This window comes from Rhinoderma darwinii, chromosome 5, assembly GCF_050947455.1.
Source record: "Rhinoderma darwinii isolate aRhiDar2 chromosome 5, aRhiDar2.hap1, whole genome shotgun sequence".
Lineage (NCBI taxonomy): Eukaryota > Metazoa > Chordata > Amphibia > Anura > Rhinodermatidae > Rhinoderma > Rhinoderma darwinii.
The window spans coordinates 174,425,831-174,446,229 of record NC_134691.1 but is presented as its reverse complement, the minus strand read 5'-3'; the positions used below and the strand labels follow the sequence as shown (position 1 = coordinate 174,446,229).

The 20,399-nt window shown below is 40.4% G+C and overlaps 1 protein-coding gene across 1 annotated transcript in view; it reads right to left on the bottom strand.

Annotated features, from left to right (window-relative positions):
* Positions 1-20,399, bottom strand: part of CDH12 (cadherin 12) — a 762,277-nt gene that overhangs the window by 607,900 nt on the left and 133,978 nt on the right. The window lies entirely within an intron of this gene.

The following is a 20,399-nucleotide window of genomic DNA, read 5'->3' as shown; positions in this document are numbered from 1 at the left end:
GTATGGGCACATTCAGATGTGGCGGAATTGCTGTTGAATTCCGCAGCGGACAGTCCGCAGTGGAATTCTGCAGCAGCCGTTTTTTACATTTGTTTCTATACACTTTTAGGAAACTTAGTTCAGACGTTGCGGAAAATAACTGTGCAGTATTTAGGCTGTGGTGCAGAATTTTACCTCTGCAGCATGCACATTATGTTGCGGAGAAGCAGCAGAATTTCACTGCAGATTTCACCATTTGCATTGCAGAGGCTGAAATCTGCAGCAAGTCTGCTGTGATATCCACAACGTAAGAATTACCTGTCAAATATGAAAATGATGCTGCAAATGAATCTGCAGCAACATTTTCAGCTGAAAAATTCCACTACGTCTGAACATGGCCTAAAAGTTTAATGTTTTTTTCTGATCTGCATTTGAATTTTCTTTTAAGGGGGACAACCCGAGAACCTCACGTTACAGCATCAGATAGTTACATGTAATTAGCGCACAGTTAATTCTTATGTTCATGACTTTGGGCTTACACATGAAGATTATGACCTCAATCAGATGGTCGTACCAATAACAAATTATTACATTTAGCAAGGTGGCTACTAAAGGAAGTGGAATTGGTGTTTATTACCCTGATGAATGCAAATACTATGTGTTTTTGTGAAATTACCAGAATATATGTATGGATAGAGAAAAGGTGCTCTCTCTAGCAAGAATTTTATGGGACTGGGGATAAAAGGTTGGGACACCAATCCAAGTTCTAATTTGGGCTGTGAGACGGCAAAAAACCCACTAATTGTAGTTGATTATAAAGAAGGTTCTTGTCCTCTTTTGTCTTGAGCAGAAGGTTGTGCAGAAGTAACCAAACCAAACTACAATTTAGGTAATTGTGTTGCAACTAAATGCTGACTTTAAGGACTGATTCAGACGACCGTGGCGTTTTTGCGCACGCAAAACACGCGGCGTTTTGCCTGCGCAAAAGCCACTTACCTGCTCCGTGAGGGAGCATCATATGATGCGCGGCTGCGTGATTTTCTGTTTACATTCATCCTTTTGACAGCTGTTGCGCGAAACAGGCAGTTCGCACGGAAGTGCTTCCGTGCGACCTGCGTGGTTTTCACACACCCATTGACTTCAATGGGTGCGTGATGCGCGAAATACGTGGAGATATTGATCGTGCCATGCTTTTTACGCAGCGGACAAATGCTGGGCAAAAAGCATGGACTGTCTGTAGTGCCCCATAGACTTCTATTGGTCCATGCGTGCCGCGTGAAAACCACGCGTCCTGCGCGGACGCAATTCACGGTCGTCTGAATCAGCCCTAATCCTGTTAGTGAGGCCTCTGTTGATATAGTGTCTAGAAGATTTAGGATTTTGTATAGTGATTTATGTTAACTTTAAAACAAAAACTGGTAAAGGTCACTAGTGCTAGCGTTAAGAAGAGAGGGTAGTCAAGTTACCCTATTTCCCTACAAGAGATTTGTGTCTAATATGACAAATTACCCTCAAATATTTAAGTGAGATGGAAAATGTAAAAATAGTTTTCATTGAAACAATAGAAATCATTGTTATTCTCCATTATATAATTTTCCTAGATTACCAAGTACAGTCTGCAAATTAAGCAAGAACAGTGATTGGATCAGAGAAATGTTTTAAGCAAGTCCTATGTTTGAATCCAAAGGATCATTTTTATACAAAATAATATTCTGAATGATCCAACATGGTGAATGATGAAAAATAAATAACTCAAGTTCAGTGGTGTAAATAGAAGAGATGAAAACCAAAAATAAAAATGAGGCCCCCCCCCCATTATGGTACTGAATTTACGCACCCAGGACAGAAGGGGCTGGAGTTTATTTCCCCATCCTTTCCATGGCGCTTCCCACTAATCCTACCGCTATGTGAGTTACTCTGGAGAGGCGAGTCCTGCACAGGTTCATGCAACCGACAGATATTCTTTGTCATAGTTTCCTAGTCCATGTCATTACAAGCCCTCATAAAAGTCTGGGAAATTTACTACAGTATACTTGTATTGAATTTCAAACCATGCATATAATATGTGTATTAATATATAGCATGTCTACATACACTGATATTTATAGTCACCCGCACATAATATGGCTGCACCTGAAAGCACCAAAAAATCTTCATATCTGTAATGAAACATTACAGTGCTAAAATTCCAAGCACATGGTCATTGAGGATAATTGTTTCCTATCATGAGATATAATTTATCAATGCACTAGAGGTTTATATACACACACCTGTTAGCACTGCAGTGCATGTGTGCATTGTCATGTAGTTGCTCAAGTGAAGTTATGACTTTGCAGCTGGGATTTTGACATTTTTCAGTGCTTTTTTACTTGACAACAGATGCCTGGAGGTTTTGCACAGATGCTTCACAAAACGCTGGTGTAGTGATGTCAGCTAATTGGTCAGAGTTGAATAGAATTAAATGTATGAGTGATTGCTGCGTTACGGTAACTATGTTCATACTCATTTTCTAATATATATAAAAAATGTGAACATATTTGAGCATATTCCTTATAAGCCTAAACTTTGCAAAGAGCAGCAAAACATGCAAATGAGGAAGGTTGGGAGAGTTTAAAGAGAGAGAGTCATATGAATCCCGAGAAATAAAGTTCTATATTACATTTCTCCATTAGATCTGTTCCAAGGTTTAGCAATAAATGAGAAATGTGTATATAGTCCACTATATTGTATACTGGAACAACTGCATTTCATAGTCCTGTGCACTGTATGTGCCCTACTATATTATCGTGGCATTCTAGTACATGCTACGGTCACCCGCATGGCATGCCCCCAGAGAACTGCTTTTACAGGCCTGACAAGAAAGCTTGGCACATCATTAAGAAAACAGACTACCCTCAAATATACAGGTCAGTCAGACTGTAAGGCTGCTACAGGCTGCTATATAAATCACTTTTATATAAATAGAAAGTTTTAAAATCCTCAGTGCGGAATATTATATTTCCATGTGTCATTTTCTTATGGGAGATGCCCTTTGGTCAACCAATGACTATTTGTCAGTGTTGACTAGTTTTGCCAGCAGACTCTATATGGCATACAAGCCTTGCTTGATTACCAATTACACCTAGCTGCCCTCCATGCTCGGTAATCTGTGCTATTGTGTTAACCTTAGCTTTACCTCTTTGATTTTGTGTACTGTACTACTCATTTTTTATTTATTTTTTTCTCTTATTTTCAACTTATAGACAACAATACAGCTGATTTAGAACAAAGCCTGGGTCATATGCGTTATATGATTAAAATAATGGTATATGATTCTTTCTGCTACGGACTGATTGTCAATCCAGGTAATTCAGTATCAGAAAAATATTATCAGTTTTGCTTAACAGAAAATATATATTGACTTCCTCTAATTGATTGTAAGCATCTAAATACATTTTTATTATTAATTGAAGAAGAAAGCAAAAAAAAAAAATGATATGGACAAAGAAAACTAACAAATTAAAAATACTACCCCTGCTACTACTATTTATAGTTAATTATTTTAATATTGTTAGATATGTAAAGCATAAGGAAAACCTATGGGCGGTTACCAACAACAGATCTTTTCTAATGTCTGACAGATCATGTAGGTACCCTATTTGGATGGATAAAAGTGATCTAAAAGCCAATAAATAAACTGTGAAAATATTTATCAAAATAGGATCAATGGAAATTGTGAGGTGCCATCGGCAGGATCCAGCTGTCACATTGACAGCCTGCTCTTGTTCTGTCAAAGGGAACTGAAACAAATCAGTTCCTTATCCTTATGAGTGCTGTGTCCCTTACAACTGCTTCTGCATTCGGGTGATTATAGGAAATCCTGTGATGTCATTAATGACATTTAAGTGATTCACTGCACATAGGGGGCTTGGGGCCATGCAAAGAAGAGGCAGTTTGCATCTTCTCTACCTGTCTCTGTACTCAGATCAGTGGCTGTTGCCATTAGATCACTGTTATCAGTGATCTGTATATGGGGACAGCAGGGAACATAAAGATCATGTGTTCCTTGCTAAACTGAGCACCAATAGTATATAATAAAAATAAACAAAATTAGCAAAAATAATTAATATATGAAAAAAGTAAAACAATATATATATTGCCATAACATTTTCATTTTGCCTTCTACATTGCCATATGAGGGCTTGTTTATTTTGAGGGATGAGTTTTAGTTTTTAATCATACTATTTAATGTACTATATAATGTACTGGCAAACTGAATAAAAAAATGTTTGTGGGATAGAATGGGAAAAAAAAACAGCAATTCCTCCATTGCTTTTTGGGTTTGTTTTTATGCCATTCACAGTGCGGTATGAATGACATTATACGGATGTAGCCATCACATCATTATCTTGACTCTGATAACTTGCTGCAGCGTGATATCACACAACAAAAGCCATTGAAAAGTCATTGAAAAAGTCAAGATAAATGATCTAGACACTGTGTATTTAATGCCTTAAAAGTCAAGATAAGGACTGCTACATCTGTAACTTTTATTCTGCGGGTCAATACATCGATACCAAATTTATAGTTTTTTTTTTAACAATCTGCTACTTTTACAAAGAAAAAACTATTTGTTAAAAATATTTTGAGGGCTGTAACTTTTTTCTTTTTTTTCTTTTCTTTTTCTGTCTTTTTACACAGGGAGATGTGCTGTTGACAACAATAATATTTTAGGCTGCGTAAACAATACAATCAGCCGATGAACGAGCGTTTGCTAGTTCATCGGCTGATCGTTGCCCTGTTTACACAGGACAATTATCAGGAACGTGCGTTTTGCGAAAGAGAGTGGCCCAAACAGTTAGTAGAAGAGATTATTGCCTTGCACAAACTAGTAAAATGTTCTAAAAAGATAGCAAAGGCACTGAATGTTCCTAGAAATACAGTTGGGAGCATGGTTTGCAAGTTTAAAATTAAAAGAAGTTTAAGGAACCCTGGCTACTTTACCTGAACGTGGCAGAAAGAGGAAGCTGTTATCGGTTGACACCAGATTCCTGAGAAGGCAGTTGGTCCAAAACTCTCGAGTGACTGAAAAAGTCCTACATCCAGATTTGGTGGATGCAGGCAGTGAGGTTTCAGTTTACACAGTAAGGTCCATACTAAATGCTAAAGGCCTCCATGTCTAAACTCCAATACATACATCTCTACTGACCCAAAAGCGCCAATATACTCACAACCCTGTAAATAAGCCACACAACTTCAGAGATTCTGTTCTGTGAAGCGATGAAACAAAAACTTTTCGTGCCTATGAATCCTGGCATTTGTGGAGGAGGAAGAATGAAGCACTTGCTGAAGAAAACAGTGAAGCATGGTGATGGCTCGGTGGTGCAATGGGGCTGCTTTGCTTCCTCTGGCACTGGAAACCTGCAGCCTGTGGAGGGCAAGATAAATCCTGTCAAATTTCAGGAAATCCTAGGAGAAAATGTCATGACTTCTGTGAAGCTTAGGCATTAATGGACGTTCCAACAGGACAATGATCCCAAGCAAGGCACAGCTTCAGAAGTCCTGGAAAATTCTGGAGTGGCTGTCACAGTCGCCTGATTCGAACTCCATAGAAAATATTTAGTGGGATTTGAAGAAAGTGGTTGCAGCATGCAAACTGAGGCCATTGCCCATGAGGAATGGGCCAAGATTCCTCAGTAACGCTGTCAGAAGCTGGTGTCTGGATATGCATCACGTTTGCAGCCGGTCATAACAGCCTACGGTGCTCTACTGAGTACTAAAGACGCTAGTCATGAAGGAGTTCAATAATTCTGACACTGCTGTAGCCATTAAAAATTTCACTTTGTGATACATTTTTAGAAACCACTTGTTATATTAGTTGTGTTGAGCTATTTAAATTGTTCTTGTTAGTTTTTTTGAAAACAGCTGAAAATTTGTAAATTTTACTAATAAACTGAATTTGCAATATGGGTTGCATACTTTTGATTGCAACTGTGGGAGCAGTCTCTCTATCAGTCTTTTCATGTAGGTGCAGTCTCTTTATATCAGTCTCTTTATACATTCGATGCAGTTTCCGTAGGTGCATTCACTTTATATAGGTGCAGTCTGAAAAGTCAATCTGAGGCAACTACCTCTACCCTTCTCCCAGCACTTGCTGTTGCCATGAGGCTCCTTACACTGAAGTTCAACTTTCCCCCTCCTCCTGAACTGTGCTCTTTTTGTCAGCCCAAGTCAATGGCTGCTCAGCACTGTGCAGGCACCCACCGCCTAGTTCTTCTGGCACCAAGAGGAGGAAGGGGTTGGCAGTACTGCACTTGATCCCTGTGCTAAGCCACTGCCAGCTTCTGCTTTAGCACTAGTGCAAGGATCTTAAAAAAAAAAAATGTGTCTCTGCTGGATGCCACGGTCACAGATCTAGTGAACGGCATGGATGACGGGATATAAGAACCATAGGACGCGCCTGTACTCCCTGCAGTGGGGTTTTTGGCCAACTGGAAACCCCACCTGCGTGCACCCCTGGAGCAGGGAGAACGATTTGGCAGCTCAGGTTGGCCCGCGGCTGACACATGTCTTTTATTAATAACTGTAAGAAGCCCAAACATGAAAGTTTTCTACCAGAAAGAAGCTTAAGTAGCATTCTGAACCAATTATGTCATCTATAAGCAACAAATGTGCAGTTCCTGATTGAAAATAGAAACATAAAAAGGATGCTGAATGAAAACAACACAGGAAGCAAGAGTTAGTACTTGCCTTTTACCATTAACCTCTGCTGACTGGAATCACATTAAGCCTCTTTATTGCATATCAACCACAGTACAATGTTCGATGGTTGAAAACATTTATCTTGATCGGAAAAAAAATAAAATGTGTAGAACATTAAAGTAACATAGCAAATCAGACTGAAAAGTTCCATTATATTCAACCTATATTAACATTTAATCAGATGTGATCCATATTCTCTATATACAGTGATATAATTGCTTCCTGGAATATTCAGTCAAAAACCTCTGCTGAATGTTTGCCAGTTAGGGTATGTTCACACGGCTTATTTTCAAATGTTTTTTGGTCCGTAAACGCCCCGAAAAACGGCTGTAAAAACGAAAGCTGAACGCCTCCAAACATCTGCCCATTGATTTCAATAGGTAAAACGGCGTTTCTTTCCCATTTTTTTAAACGTCTGTCTGTAAAAGCAGCGCATAAAAAACACCCCGTAAAAAGGAAGTGCATGTCACGTCTTGAGCCATTTTTGGAGCTGTTTTTCATTGTCTCAATAGAAAAACATCTTCAAAAACTGCTGGAAAAAACGCATAAAAAAACGCTTCATTTATAAAAAACGTTGAAAATCAGAGGCTATTTTCCCTTGAAAACAGCTCCGAATTTTACAGCCGTTTTTAGTCTAGCGTGTGAACATACCCTTATGGTGTCGGTTATAAGGTTAAGACATGAAATGTTACTGCCAATCTAGCAACATTTTTAATAAACCAACAAAACTAGTATAATACATACTCAAATATGTTTCTCTTTGGGTCTCCTAACATTTTTGTTTGTGATGTATGAGTTTTCAATCAAACAAAACATTCTAATAATATAACATTTGAAGGCTAGGTTAAAATCACGTTTGGGATTATAATCGGTGGTGCCGTTTGAAATGGTCTGACAAAGGTGTGCCTATACAGCTGCATTTGTTTTCCATTCATTCCCATTAACCTCTAAGTGACCATGCCTATTTTGGCCTAAATGACCAAGCATTATTTTTCGTTTTTTCACCATCGCATACCAAAAGTTATGTTTTTTCTTTTTCCATCAACATAGACATATGAGTGCTTGTTTTTGCGGGACAAGTTGTATTTTTCAATTGCAACATTTGCGGGTACATATAATATATTAATTAACTTTGACTTTTTTTTTTTTTTAAAGGGATTGGAAAAAAAAACAGCTGTTCCAGCATTGTTTTTCGCGTTTCAAATTGACCCCATTCACTATCGGCATTAAAAAAACATGTTATTTTTATTCTATGGGCCGGTACGATTGCGGCAATATTAAATACGTATAGGTTTTTTATGTTTTACTACAATTGCACAATAAAAACCCTTTAAAAAAAAATATTTGTTGTTGATCGCTGCATTCCGAGAGTTGTTACTTTTAAATTTTTTTGTCAATGTAGCCAAATGTGGGCTTATTTTTTTGTGGGACATGGTGTAGTTTTCATTGCTACTATTTTGGGGTACATGCTACTTATTGATTAACTTTTATAAAATTTTTTGGGGGGAATGGGAAAAACAAAGAAATTCTGCTGTTGTTTTTTACTTTTATTTGTATGCTGTTCCCCCGGTGGTTTAATTAATCTGTTAATTTAATTGTTCAAGTCATTACGATTGTGGCAATACCATATATGTATACTTATTATTTTTTTTTTTTTTGCACTTTTGCAAAATAAAACCACTTTTTGGGCACATTCACACGTGACGGAATTGCTGTGGAATTCTGCTGCGGACAGTCCGCAGTGGAATTCTCCAGCGGCCGTTTTTTACATTTGTTTCTATACATTTTTAGGCAAGTTAGTTGCGGAAAACTCTGCTGCGAACAATAGGCTGCAGTGCAGAATTTTCAGTCCGCAGCATGCACTGTCTGTTGCGGAGAAGAAGCGGAATTTCACTGCAGATTTCAGCCTTTGCAATGCAAAAACTGAAATCTGTGGCAAGTCCGCTGTGTTTTCTGCAACGTCTGAATTACCTGTCAAATATGCAAATGTTGGTGCAGATTCGTTGCGTAATTGCCCCAAATCTGCACCAACATTTGCTGCGGAAAAATTCTGTCACGTCTGAATGTGCCCTTAAAGCAAAAAAAGTGGTTTTATTTATTTTTACTGTGATCTATTTTTATTTTTTAATAAACCTTAAGGGCGGGTTCACACATGGCGGAATTCCACTTAAATTCCGCTGCGGACACTCCGCAGCGTTAATCCGCAGCGGAGCCGTTTCTCCATTGACTTTCACTTTAAATTAGCAGTGTTCGTTTACACGATGCGTACAATTCCGCTGCGGAGCATAGGCTGCGGAGCGGAATTTGATGTCCGCAGCATGCTCTGTCTGTTGCGGAGCAGTGGCGGACTCATGGCGGAATTTCTCCATTGACTTCAATGGAGATTCAAAGTTCCGCAATGAAGTCCGCAGCTGTCATGCACATGTCATGTGTGCTGCGGATACGTCTTGCTTTTTTAACTTGACATTTCTTCATTCTGGCTGGACCTATGTATTTCTAGGTCTACAGCCAGACTGAGGAAGTCAATGGGGCTCCCGTAATGACGGGAGCGTTGCTAGGAGACGTCTGTAAATAGTCACTGTCCAGGGTGCTGAAAGAGTTAAGCGATCGGCAGTAACTGTTTCTGCACCCGGGACAGTGACTACCGATCCCAATATACATGTATCTGTAAAAAAACATATAAGTTCATACTTACCGAGAACTCCCTGCGTCTGTCTCCAGTCCGGCCTCCCAGGATGACGTTTCAGTGTAAGTGACGGCTGCAGCCAATCACAGGCAAAGCACAGGCTGCAGCGGTCACATGGACTGGCGCGTCATCCAGGGAGGTCGGGCTGGATGCCGAAAGAGGGACGCGTCACCAAGACAAGGGCCGGTAAGTATGAAAATCGTTTCCTTTCACTAGGGAAAGTGCTGTCCCTTCTCTCTATCCTGCACTGATAGGGAGAAGGGAAGCACTTTTCCCGCAGTCTGCAGCAGCTAGTCCGCATCAATGTACTGCACATTTTGTGCAGATCCGCTGCAGAATCTGCAACGCAGATTCTGTGCGGCATCGATGCGGACAGTTGCGGAGGAATTCCGCCATGTGTGGTCATGCCCTAACTGTCTTAATTTGTTTGTTAAGTCTCACCATGGGACTTCACAATGCGATATACTGATGGCAAATACAATGCTTTTGTATAATTAGTATACCAAATCATTATTGCCCGTCAGTGTAAAACAAATTACGAGGACGAGCTGTAGTTTTCTTTGGTATCATCTTGGGTTACATACTGTATGACTTTTGCTCTTTTTGTTACTAATTTTTGGTGATTGTCTCAATGAAATGAGATAATTTTTTTTATATCCAACTAGTCTTCAATAATGAAAATAATCAATGTGTTAAAAACTATTTATTTGAGTCATATTATCAACTCATTTAAGTCTTAAAATTGCATTCCCCTTACACTTTAAGGGTAAGGCCACACGGTGCATTGTTGATGCGGTTTTGTTGCGTTTGAAAACCGCATGTGGTCAACTGCATGTGTTTTTTGTCTCTGTAATGCTGTAGTTCTGTTGCATTTTTAAAGGAAATAATTGATGGACATAGTTTTCACCCATGTTGAAGTTTGTTAGGTGCTTCCTGTATATAGTTCATTACGATACATTGCAAAACTTAGCAAAAACGCAAGCAGTTCAGCAACAACTTTGGCAGCGCGGTCATTAACCGCATGTGGTCGGACATTATGAAGATGCGTTCAACCACACAAAAAAACACATTGTAATATAATAGCAGCAGTCTGTCCATAACAAAAATTTCACCATTGACTTCTATTGAAAAATGACTTGATGCGGTTTAAAAACGCAACATAAATGCAACTTGGCCGCACCGTGTGGCCTTACCCTTAGGGGGGATTCACACGAGCGTGTATTCGGTCCGTGCGGGCCGCGTGGTTTTCACGCGGCACGCATGGACCAATACAAGTCTATGGGGCAGTACAGACAGTCCGTGCTTTTTGCGCAGCGTTTGTCTGCTGCGCAAAAAGCGCGACAGGTTCAATAACTCTGCGTATTTCGCGCATCACGCACCCATTGAAGTCAATGGGTGCGTGAAAATCACGCGCACCACACGGAAGCACTTCCGTGGGACGAGCGTGATTCGCGCAACAGCAGTGAAAAGGATGAATGAAAACCGAAAAGCACCACGTGCTTTTCTGTTTCCGAACATCCAAACGGAGTGTCTTTGCGATGAGCGAAGCCGGACAAGCGTACCGACCTTCACCGGGTTCGGCCAAACTCGTTTTGGCCGATCCCGGCAAAAAAATTATCGGTACGCGACGTCAGGAGATAGTCACTGTCCATGGTGCTGAAAGAGTTAAACTGTTTCAGCACCATGGACAGTGACTTGCGATCCCAAAATACATTAACCTGTAAAAAAAAAACGAAGTTCTAACTTACCGATTACTCCTGTCTCCTTCCTGCAGTCCGACCTCCCGGGATGACACTTCAGTTCAAGTGACAGCTCCAGCCAATCACAGGCCAATCACAGGCTGCAGCGGTCACTTGGACTGCTGCGTCATCCAGGGAGGTGGGGCCCGATGTCAAGAGAGGCGCGTCACCAAGGACGCGTCACCAAGGACGCGTCACCAAGGCAACGGCCGGGAAGTTCTCGGTAAGTAGGAACTTTATCTTTTTTTTTTACAGGTTTTTCGCTGTTGTGTTCGGCATTCACTGTCGAGGGTGCTGAAAGATTTAGCTCTTTCAGCACCTTGGACAGTGACGGGCGTTGACAAGCCTCATCTCTATGATGCCGGCTGCGCGAAAATCACGCAGCCGCGCATCAGACACGCATGACACACGCAGCTGTCAAATGGTTTTTGCGCTCGCAAAACGCTGCGTTGTTTGCGCGCGCAAAAACGCAACGTTCGTGTGAATCTCCCCTTAGAACTACTTAAAAATCTGCAATAGGGCAGAGTATGGTATAAATTAAAAAGAACTATCAGGTACTAACCACCTGAAATGCCCCTCGCTTTGGTGCTGAAGACCCATTCTCGAGAGCTCCGATCCCGGAAGCTCCTGCAGCGGTCACATGCCTTTTGTCTGTCACGTGTGGCTACAGCCAATTGCTGGCCCTGCGGTCACGTTCTGCTCATGGCAGCAAAACATCTGGAACGGGTGGCATTTCAGGTGGTGAGTACCTGATAGTTTACTATTTTATTCTATCACTTGCCCTACTGCAGATTATTCATGTCCCGGAAAACGCCTTTAACTCTAAATTGCAGAAAAGATTGGTTACTCTGAACATTATGGGGGGAATTTACTAAAAGGTTAATGCCACTTTAGTGGTGTTAAAAAGTGACAAATTATGGTACATGGCATATTAGCACAATAGTTTGCGACTTTTCCCCTTTTCCATGGCCCTACTACTCTTTTTTAAAAGTGGGCAGGGCTTAGTAAACGGGGCAGGGCAACCCGCTACCGGATAGGTCATCAGTATTGAATGGGTGGGGATTCGACACACGGACTCCGCACCTATCAGATGCTCCTGCTGCGATGGGCGCCGGATGTTTTGAATGGTATGCAGTAGTTGGAGCCGGTAGCAGATGGCTCCAGTTACGGAATAGCGACCGAGCTGCAGTACTGCAGCTCTGCTCCTATTTAAGTGAATAGGAGCTGAGCTGCAGCAATGCAGAACGGCTGTTATGCAGTGGTCGGAGCATCTCCTTCTGGCTCCAACTACTGAATACTGTTCAAAACATCCGGCAGCCGGAGCAGCTGATCGGTGCGGGGTGCAGGTGTCAGACCTGCACCAATCATATACTGATGTCTTATCTTGTGGATAGTCCATCGTGGAAAACCGCATTAATATCCTAATTGCTGCTATTAAATGCTAACATTCAGACTATAATTGGTTCTAACGCTTTCCTAAATATACTTAATCTACTAACGGGTCCCAGAAATCTTTTATAAAATTGCTGCCGATCAGCGGTCAAGTGGTCAATATAAGGAAACAGGAGGTAGTCATTAGATATACTTTTACCTCAAGTACTCTGATTAGATGTAAAATATTGTGGTTTTATATTTTATTCTGCAATTGTGAAGTGTTCTTTGGTTTGTTCTGTTTCCCTATCCTTGATATTTGTTGGTATAAGTTATGTACCTTAACATGTATAGTGTGCACATGATGTAACCAAGGTTACTGTAGGAATGCTCCTGAATGATTTGGCTGTTTTTATACTCTCTCTTTGTGACAAATTAGAAATTTCTTGTCTTAAAAGCATTATTCATTGCCTATTGCTTACAGTATTTTGTGCTATTTTATTCCACAGGTATGAGGACACATATAGACATATTTTAAATTACAGTCATAGATAGACGGGAAAAGGGCTGGCACTATTAGGATATGTTCACACGCAGAGTCAAAAACGTCTCAAAATACGGAGCTGTTTTCAAGGGAAAACAGCCCCTGATTTTCAGAAGTTTTTTGAGCAACTCACGTATTTCGCGGCGTTTTTCGCGGCGTTTCCACAGCATTTTTTATGGCTGTTTTTTAAGCTGTTTTCAATAGAGTCTATGAGAAAACGGCTCCAAAAACGTCCCAAGAAGTGTTCTGCACTTATTTTGACGAGCCGTCATTTTACACGCTCTATTTTGACAGTGACGCGTAAAATGACAGCTCGTCTGCACGGAACATTGTAAAACCCATTTCAAGCAATGGGCAGATGTTTGCCGACGTAATGGAGCCGTCTTTCAGGCGTAATTCGAGGCGTAAAACGCCTCCATTATGTCTGAAAATAGATCGCGTGCACATACCCTTAGATATCTGACACAGCACTACACCTGTATAGAGTTTCTTGTGTCAGTAATTTCTACGCTCCTGGTCAGTACGATGTCGAAAAAGCTCACAGTCGTTTCCCGTTCACCCATACTTTGACAAAGCGTGGAATCACTTGAAATGGCCCCAGACTTTTTCCGCATTGTATTGACCATGATCGCTCAATAAAGAAATTATTTGCATATATCGGTGAGTGACACCACTTTTGTTCTACTATTGAAGATATTTTAAATGATGTTCTATGAACCCCTTGACGCATTATCACGTACATGTACGTGGTAAGTGTTATAGGGAAGTATGAAGCGCGCTCCATACGCTGCGGGTGTCATCTGCATTTTACAGCTGACACCCGGGACTAACGGCCAGGAATCGCGATTGCGCTGTTCCTGGTCATTTAACCCCTCAAATGCTGTGGTCAATCAAAACTGCAGCATCTAAAGCGCTGGAAAGAGGCGGACAGCCCACTCTGACAGCTCATCGGCACCCGCACAACACAACCAGTGGGTGCCAATGGTTGTCATGGCAGCCCAGGGGCCTAATGAAGTCCCACAGGTCTGCCTTTTGTCTGCCTCTGTTAAGCCGTGTCTCTGACTAAATTAAAAAGGTTTGTGTCCTTAAGGGGTTAAACTAATGTGTTATGCTCTGTTATTATTTCTGGTTAATGATTGTTTATTCACTTTCTGTCATCCTTTTAGCTGCCACTCCCCCTCCACTTCAGGCCTGGTAACTACTTAGGACAGTTTCCTGAAATTGCAATTTACCCTGCCTCATTCCTTCTTACAATTCTGTATAATTCCACACACTATGTTTATTTTTCCATTTGTTTCCTACCCATTTTCACGCCTATCAGGCTTTGCAATCCTATATCTTCCATGTTCACTGTCATGAAGGGTCTGTGGACCCACTGGGCCATACCGCCTTGGCAGTAAGGCAGCTGGCCAACAGGGCGCAGATGAATGTCTATTGTTCGTATAGGTACCTGTGGCAGCTCAGACAGCAGCAGGGCAGGCTCGGCTAGGACTAGGCAGCAGGTAGACGATAGGCGAGGTGAAGCAGGTCAGACGTGGGATACAGCACGACATGACTTTGGCACAGCACAGTGCTCGACCAGGATGCTATGGAATGCAAGGAACAGGAACTGGAACAGATACAGAAACAGGAAACACACTAGGAGGCCATCACATAGACAAACTAGGAAACATCAACAACGCTCAGGCATAGAAGCAGGGGGCTGGACCCCTCTTATAGTCCAGCGTACTCGGGTCAAAGTTCATCAAAAGTCTGGTACGTGCGCTGCCACTTTAAGAGCGGGCATGAGCGTGCGCACGAACCCTACGGGATCCGGCTGACGTGAATGGAAGCAAGCGCTGGCGTTTCCTGAGGAGGAGGCTGGGGCCAGCGCTTACCGACTTGTCAGGAGGGGATTGGAGTTGACAGCCCGCAGCCACGGACATTACATTCACCCATGTTTTTACATAAGCTATTTGTGAATATTGGTAACCCATGTTTTGTTTAATTGGTCATCTCATTGACTCCTAATTCTCTTTCTAATAACCTATATCTAGTTTAACGGATTCTAAGAACTATGCATAGCACAATGCTGTGAATAGACATGCAATATGTGAGATTTCTGCAAATACCCTAGATTAGGGTTAGGCAATATTTTCTGTATGGCGTACCAATAAAAAAAAAAGCAAAGAAGAAGTACAGTGTGCCATGCAAACATGATAGTCATATAACACAAACTCTTACCACGTATGTGACTTTAACCAATTATACAGAAATTAAACTTACATTTCAATGTGACCCTTGTCCCTGACTTTCTTCAAAGATAATCCATCTGTGGTGCATACAAGCTACTTAACACCAGCTGGGGGCGGGGTGCACATATGAGAGACCGCGGCTACTGAACACCTGCTTGGGTGGTAAACATAGAAGAGAACGCTACTACTAAACACCAGATTTGTGGGGAGTTCATAGGAAAGATCACGGCCACTGAACACCAGCTTGGGGTGGTTTCCAACTTTTGCTATTTTTTTTCTTTTACAGAGCGGTTTCAGAACTCTGTCCTTGCGGCGCTGATCACCAGGAGAGAGCTGCGGCTCATTATGCGTTTTGGGATACGGAACGGCAGGAGAGAGAGCAGTGCTGCATTGTGTGCCTGCCAAGTGTTCAGCTACGACAAACACGAAGAAGTGCTGCTCTCTCCTGGTGATCAATGCCGCCAATCGCATCAAGAAGTGCCGCTCTTTCACTGTGTTCAGCGCCACCAAGCACAGAACGGTGCTGTAAAACAGGAGAGGGAAGCGTGCCAACAAACCATGGCCCACAAGCCGGCTGTGGCACCATTGTCACTGGTTGCCGATCCCTGCCCTAGACCATGTTTGTTATTGTCCATACAACCGCTCCAAAATAATATAATTTTAAAAAGTAAACAAGAAATATAATGGTGAAAAATATAATTAACTGCAGAACGTTGCCTACTAAAAAATGTGTTGAAAATAACCCCAAAAATATAGACGGCCACTAATGATTTTTTTTAATAACAACAGAGAATAAAATCAGGTATAGAAATGGCAACAGAGGAGATTAAAATAATATAAACATAGTTCAAGTGGAACTTGTCATTTTGATCACATTAGGCCATGTATGTAGTGTAGGCATTGTATATGATCCTGCTTTCACATATTTATGGGAGTTACATTGGAGAAATGAACAAGCAATTGACATCATTTTTACTATTTCTAGCATGATGCCTCCAATCCCCTACCAATGAGTTCCACAAAAAGTGTTGCTTACCATTTTGACATCTATGAAATACTACCCTGTAGAATTGAGATAAGGCATGACCCTGAAGCATATGGGTTTAGTAAAAACTGGAAAGGGAGAGATAATGGCTCACAAAGCAAACTATTGCTATAAAAACTGGCCCTGAAGACCTACAATATTACTTACGAAGATAAGTGTAATCTGCTTGTAACTCTAGAATGAGGTCAGTATAAAAGTTGAAGGAAGTGCATTGATAAAACCAAAGCATATAAGTTTTATATGAATCATATTTTTCAGACTACAAGATGCCTTGAATTATTAGACACACCCATTTTATGATGGTGAAAAGTTTTTTGTTAATAAAAGCATATCTAATGCTGACTTTTAGTAGTCAAAAAACAGTGATAGCCGCACAGGTATGAAGTATCAGAACTTTTCAATGTGTTTATGGCTTGCACAGCTCTTTTTCCGCAGTCATGGCAGACAGCTCAAGGCCATGGCACTAGAAAAAATGGCATGAAACTCTACATCTAAAGCTATCGGAAAAACAAAGGTGAAGAATAGTTTTGCTGCAACTTTCTCATAGACTGTCAAAGGCAACTAAAAAAAATAGGGACTGGAATTATGTTTCCTGACTGCCCAACCATGTCTAACAGAGATGGGTTATCAACTTGTTTTTTTTTCTCGTCCACTTAGCCAAAAGTCATAGACAGTCAAGAGCTTTAAAGAGAACTCTTAAAGCAAATCTGACCAAGTATGTGCAGGAAATCAGCAGCGGCAAATCGCCACCAAATTGTGCCGATTTTGGTGCAGATTTACTTGCGCATTTCTCTTTTGTAGAAAAAAAAGGTATATCAATCTCCTGTCACTCCCTTGGTGACACTTCCCTGTTCCCCTGCCGGAATCCGTTAAATGGCTTCAGCTATGACGTGTTGACACAAGTGACCACTGCAGCCTGTGATTGGGTGCAGCGCTCACGTGTCAAGATGACACATCATTGCTGGATGCAGGTAAACAGAATGTGGCGGGGGACCGGAAAAGCATCAACACGGGAGCACCACGGAATTGGTAAGGAGAGTATACTGTTTTGTTTTTTTTAATTATTATTTTAAACAAAGTTCACACCTGCAGATTTTGCTTCCACAGTTAATCTTCAGCAATATCCGCTACACCAGGATTGGATTGTGGAGTTCAACTTCCCGATTGAATTAATTAATTCTGCCCCTTTCACCTTATATTAAAAGGGCAGATTAGTAAAACATTAGAATGTGTCACTTTACATTGAATACAACCATGGTTGCTATACACGATGATGAATAATAAGTGTTAGCATGCATGTTAGTCTATGCTTTGGGTGCCAGAACACTACCATGCATAGAAACAGCTGACATTGCCATTTCTAAATTGCTATTGTAAATAAATGTGAGTATATTGTTATGCTGAAACTCATTTATGAGACATTCATAAGTACCTTGCGGGCAAGTACTGTTCTTCATCTGCATCTTAATGAATACAGGATTCATGTGCCACATATAAGTCTCGGGCCTGTTAGGTGATGTCACTAGATTTTCACACTTGACATGACATCTGATTTACAATACACTGCAGGCACTATCAATTAATTATAACATAGTACATTACATTTTATGTTACGTTATAGTTATACATTTTATCTTATGACATTAAAGAGTTGTTTTTTTTTTGTAACATGCGAAAGCTTGGCTTTACATTTTATATCTGTCATTCATGATCTGACACCAAGCCTATGTTACTTGTAAAATTATTAAACCTGCTAAACTATACTGCATGGCTGAACATTTAATCATGCCCCATTACCTCCCTGGATGGTTCACTTCTAAGAGCGTCTGATTTACTATATGTATTTTTCAGAATAGATTGTTTTTCTTAACTTGCCGATTGTAATTAGGAAAGAGATCCTTCAAACTTATTGTAAACATTGCTTCGATGATAAAAATTGATCTGTTTATATGAGATGCTTAAATCATTTTGTGAACATGACGCACTGCATGATTTATGTGCTGCATCAGACTGATTTAGTGAGTAAATATGAGGTCTGCTTCTGTCTATTTTGTAAAAATATTTCTTTATATTTTTTTTAAAACACTTGAAGGAAGGTCTTAAGGTGGCCACAGATATAGAAAACGTTACACAGTATGACTAACAATTAACTTTAACCCCTTAATGACCGGGCATGTTTGTACCTTAATGACCAAGCCAGATTTGTCAAATCTGGTATGTCTGACTTTATCAGAGAATAACTCTGTGAAAGTTTTGAATATCCAAGTAATTCTGACATTGTTTTTTCGTCACATGTTGTACTTTATTTTAGTGGTAAAAGTAGACTGATACGATTTGCGGAAATTAATTAAAAAATAGAAAAATGGAAGAAATTTTGTAAAAATTACCATTTTCCCCTATTTTTAACTGCAATATGTCACATATGTACACACATACTGTACAATTTTTTAATTAAATATATATTTATATCTGTTTACTCTATTTTGGCAGCACTTTTGAAAAAATAAAATACATTTTCAGCAATTTAGAGGACTTACAAATTGAATAATAATTTTATAAATTTTGAAGTACATTTTGTTTTCCTGCACCAAACCAGGTTTTCAGAGGCTCATAGGTCTCAGAGTGATGGAGACCCCCACAAATGACCCCATTTAGAAAACTAGACCCCTTAAGGTATTTACCTAAGGGTATAGTAAGTATTTAGACCCCACAGTTTTTTGCTAAATTTAATACATAGCAGGTGAAAAAAAAATAATTTCACTTTTTTTCATAAAAGTATCAGTTTGAAGACCAATTTCTTTGTAAAGCGACCATGAGAATGAAGAAACACACCACAAAATCTATCACCCTGTTTCTCCTGTTTTCAAAAATACCAACATTGTGGCCCTAATGCGCTGCCTGGACACACGGCAGGACCCAAAAGGAAGGGAGCACCCGGAGGCTTTCAGGACTCATATTTTGCTTGAAAATGTTTTAGGCCCCACTGTACATTTGGAGAGGTTTTGAGCTGCCAGAACGATAGAAACTCCCCATAAACGACCCCATTTAGAAAACTAGACCCCATAACGTAATTATTTAGGTGTATAGTAAGTGTTTTGACCCCACAGTTCTTTGCTAAATTTAATGCATATCAGGTGAAAAAAAAAATAATTTCACTTTTTTCATAAAAGTATTAGTTTGAAGACCGATTTCTTTGTAAAGCGAACATGAAAATGAAGAAACACACCCCAAAATCTATCACCCTCTTTCTCCTATTTTCAAAAATACCCACATTATGGCCCTAATGCGTTGTTTGGACACACGGCAGGGCCCCAAAGGAAGGGAACACCCGGAGGCTTTCAGGACTCATATTTTGCTTGAAAATGTTTTAGGCCCCACTGTACATTTGGAGAAGCTTTGAGCTGCCAGAACGATAGAAACTCCCCATAAACGACCCCATTTAGAAAACTAGACCCCTTAAGGTATTTATCTAGGGGTATAGTTAGCATTTTGACCGCACAGTTTTTTTGCTAAATATATTGGAATTAGTCTGTAAAAATTAAAATGTACTTTTTTTCTGAAACAACATAGAAATTTTTATTATTTACAAGGAATAACGAAGAAAATGCACCCCAACATTTGTAAAGCAATGTCTCCCGATTACGACAATACCCCATATGTGGTAATAAACTGCTGTTTGGACCCACAGCAGGGCTCAGAAGGGAAGGAGCGCCATTTGGATTTATGATTTTGCTGGAATGGTTTCGGTGCCATGTCGCATTTGCGACAAAACAGTGGAAACCCACCAAAAGTGACCCCATTTTGGAAAAACCTTCAAGGAATTTTTCTAGGGGTATAGTGAGCATTTACACCCCACGGGTCTTTTGCAGAGTTTACTGGAATTAGGGCGCGAAAATTAATATCAACATTTTTTTCCACTAAAATGTTGCATTTTCTCATTTTCACAAGGGATAAAGGAGGAAAAAAACAACCATTTTTTATAAAGCAATTTCTCCCGAGTACGGAAATACCCCACATGTGGTCATACGTTTTTTCATTAGAAATGAATTAACCCTTTCAG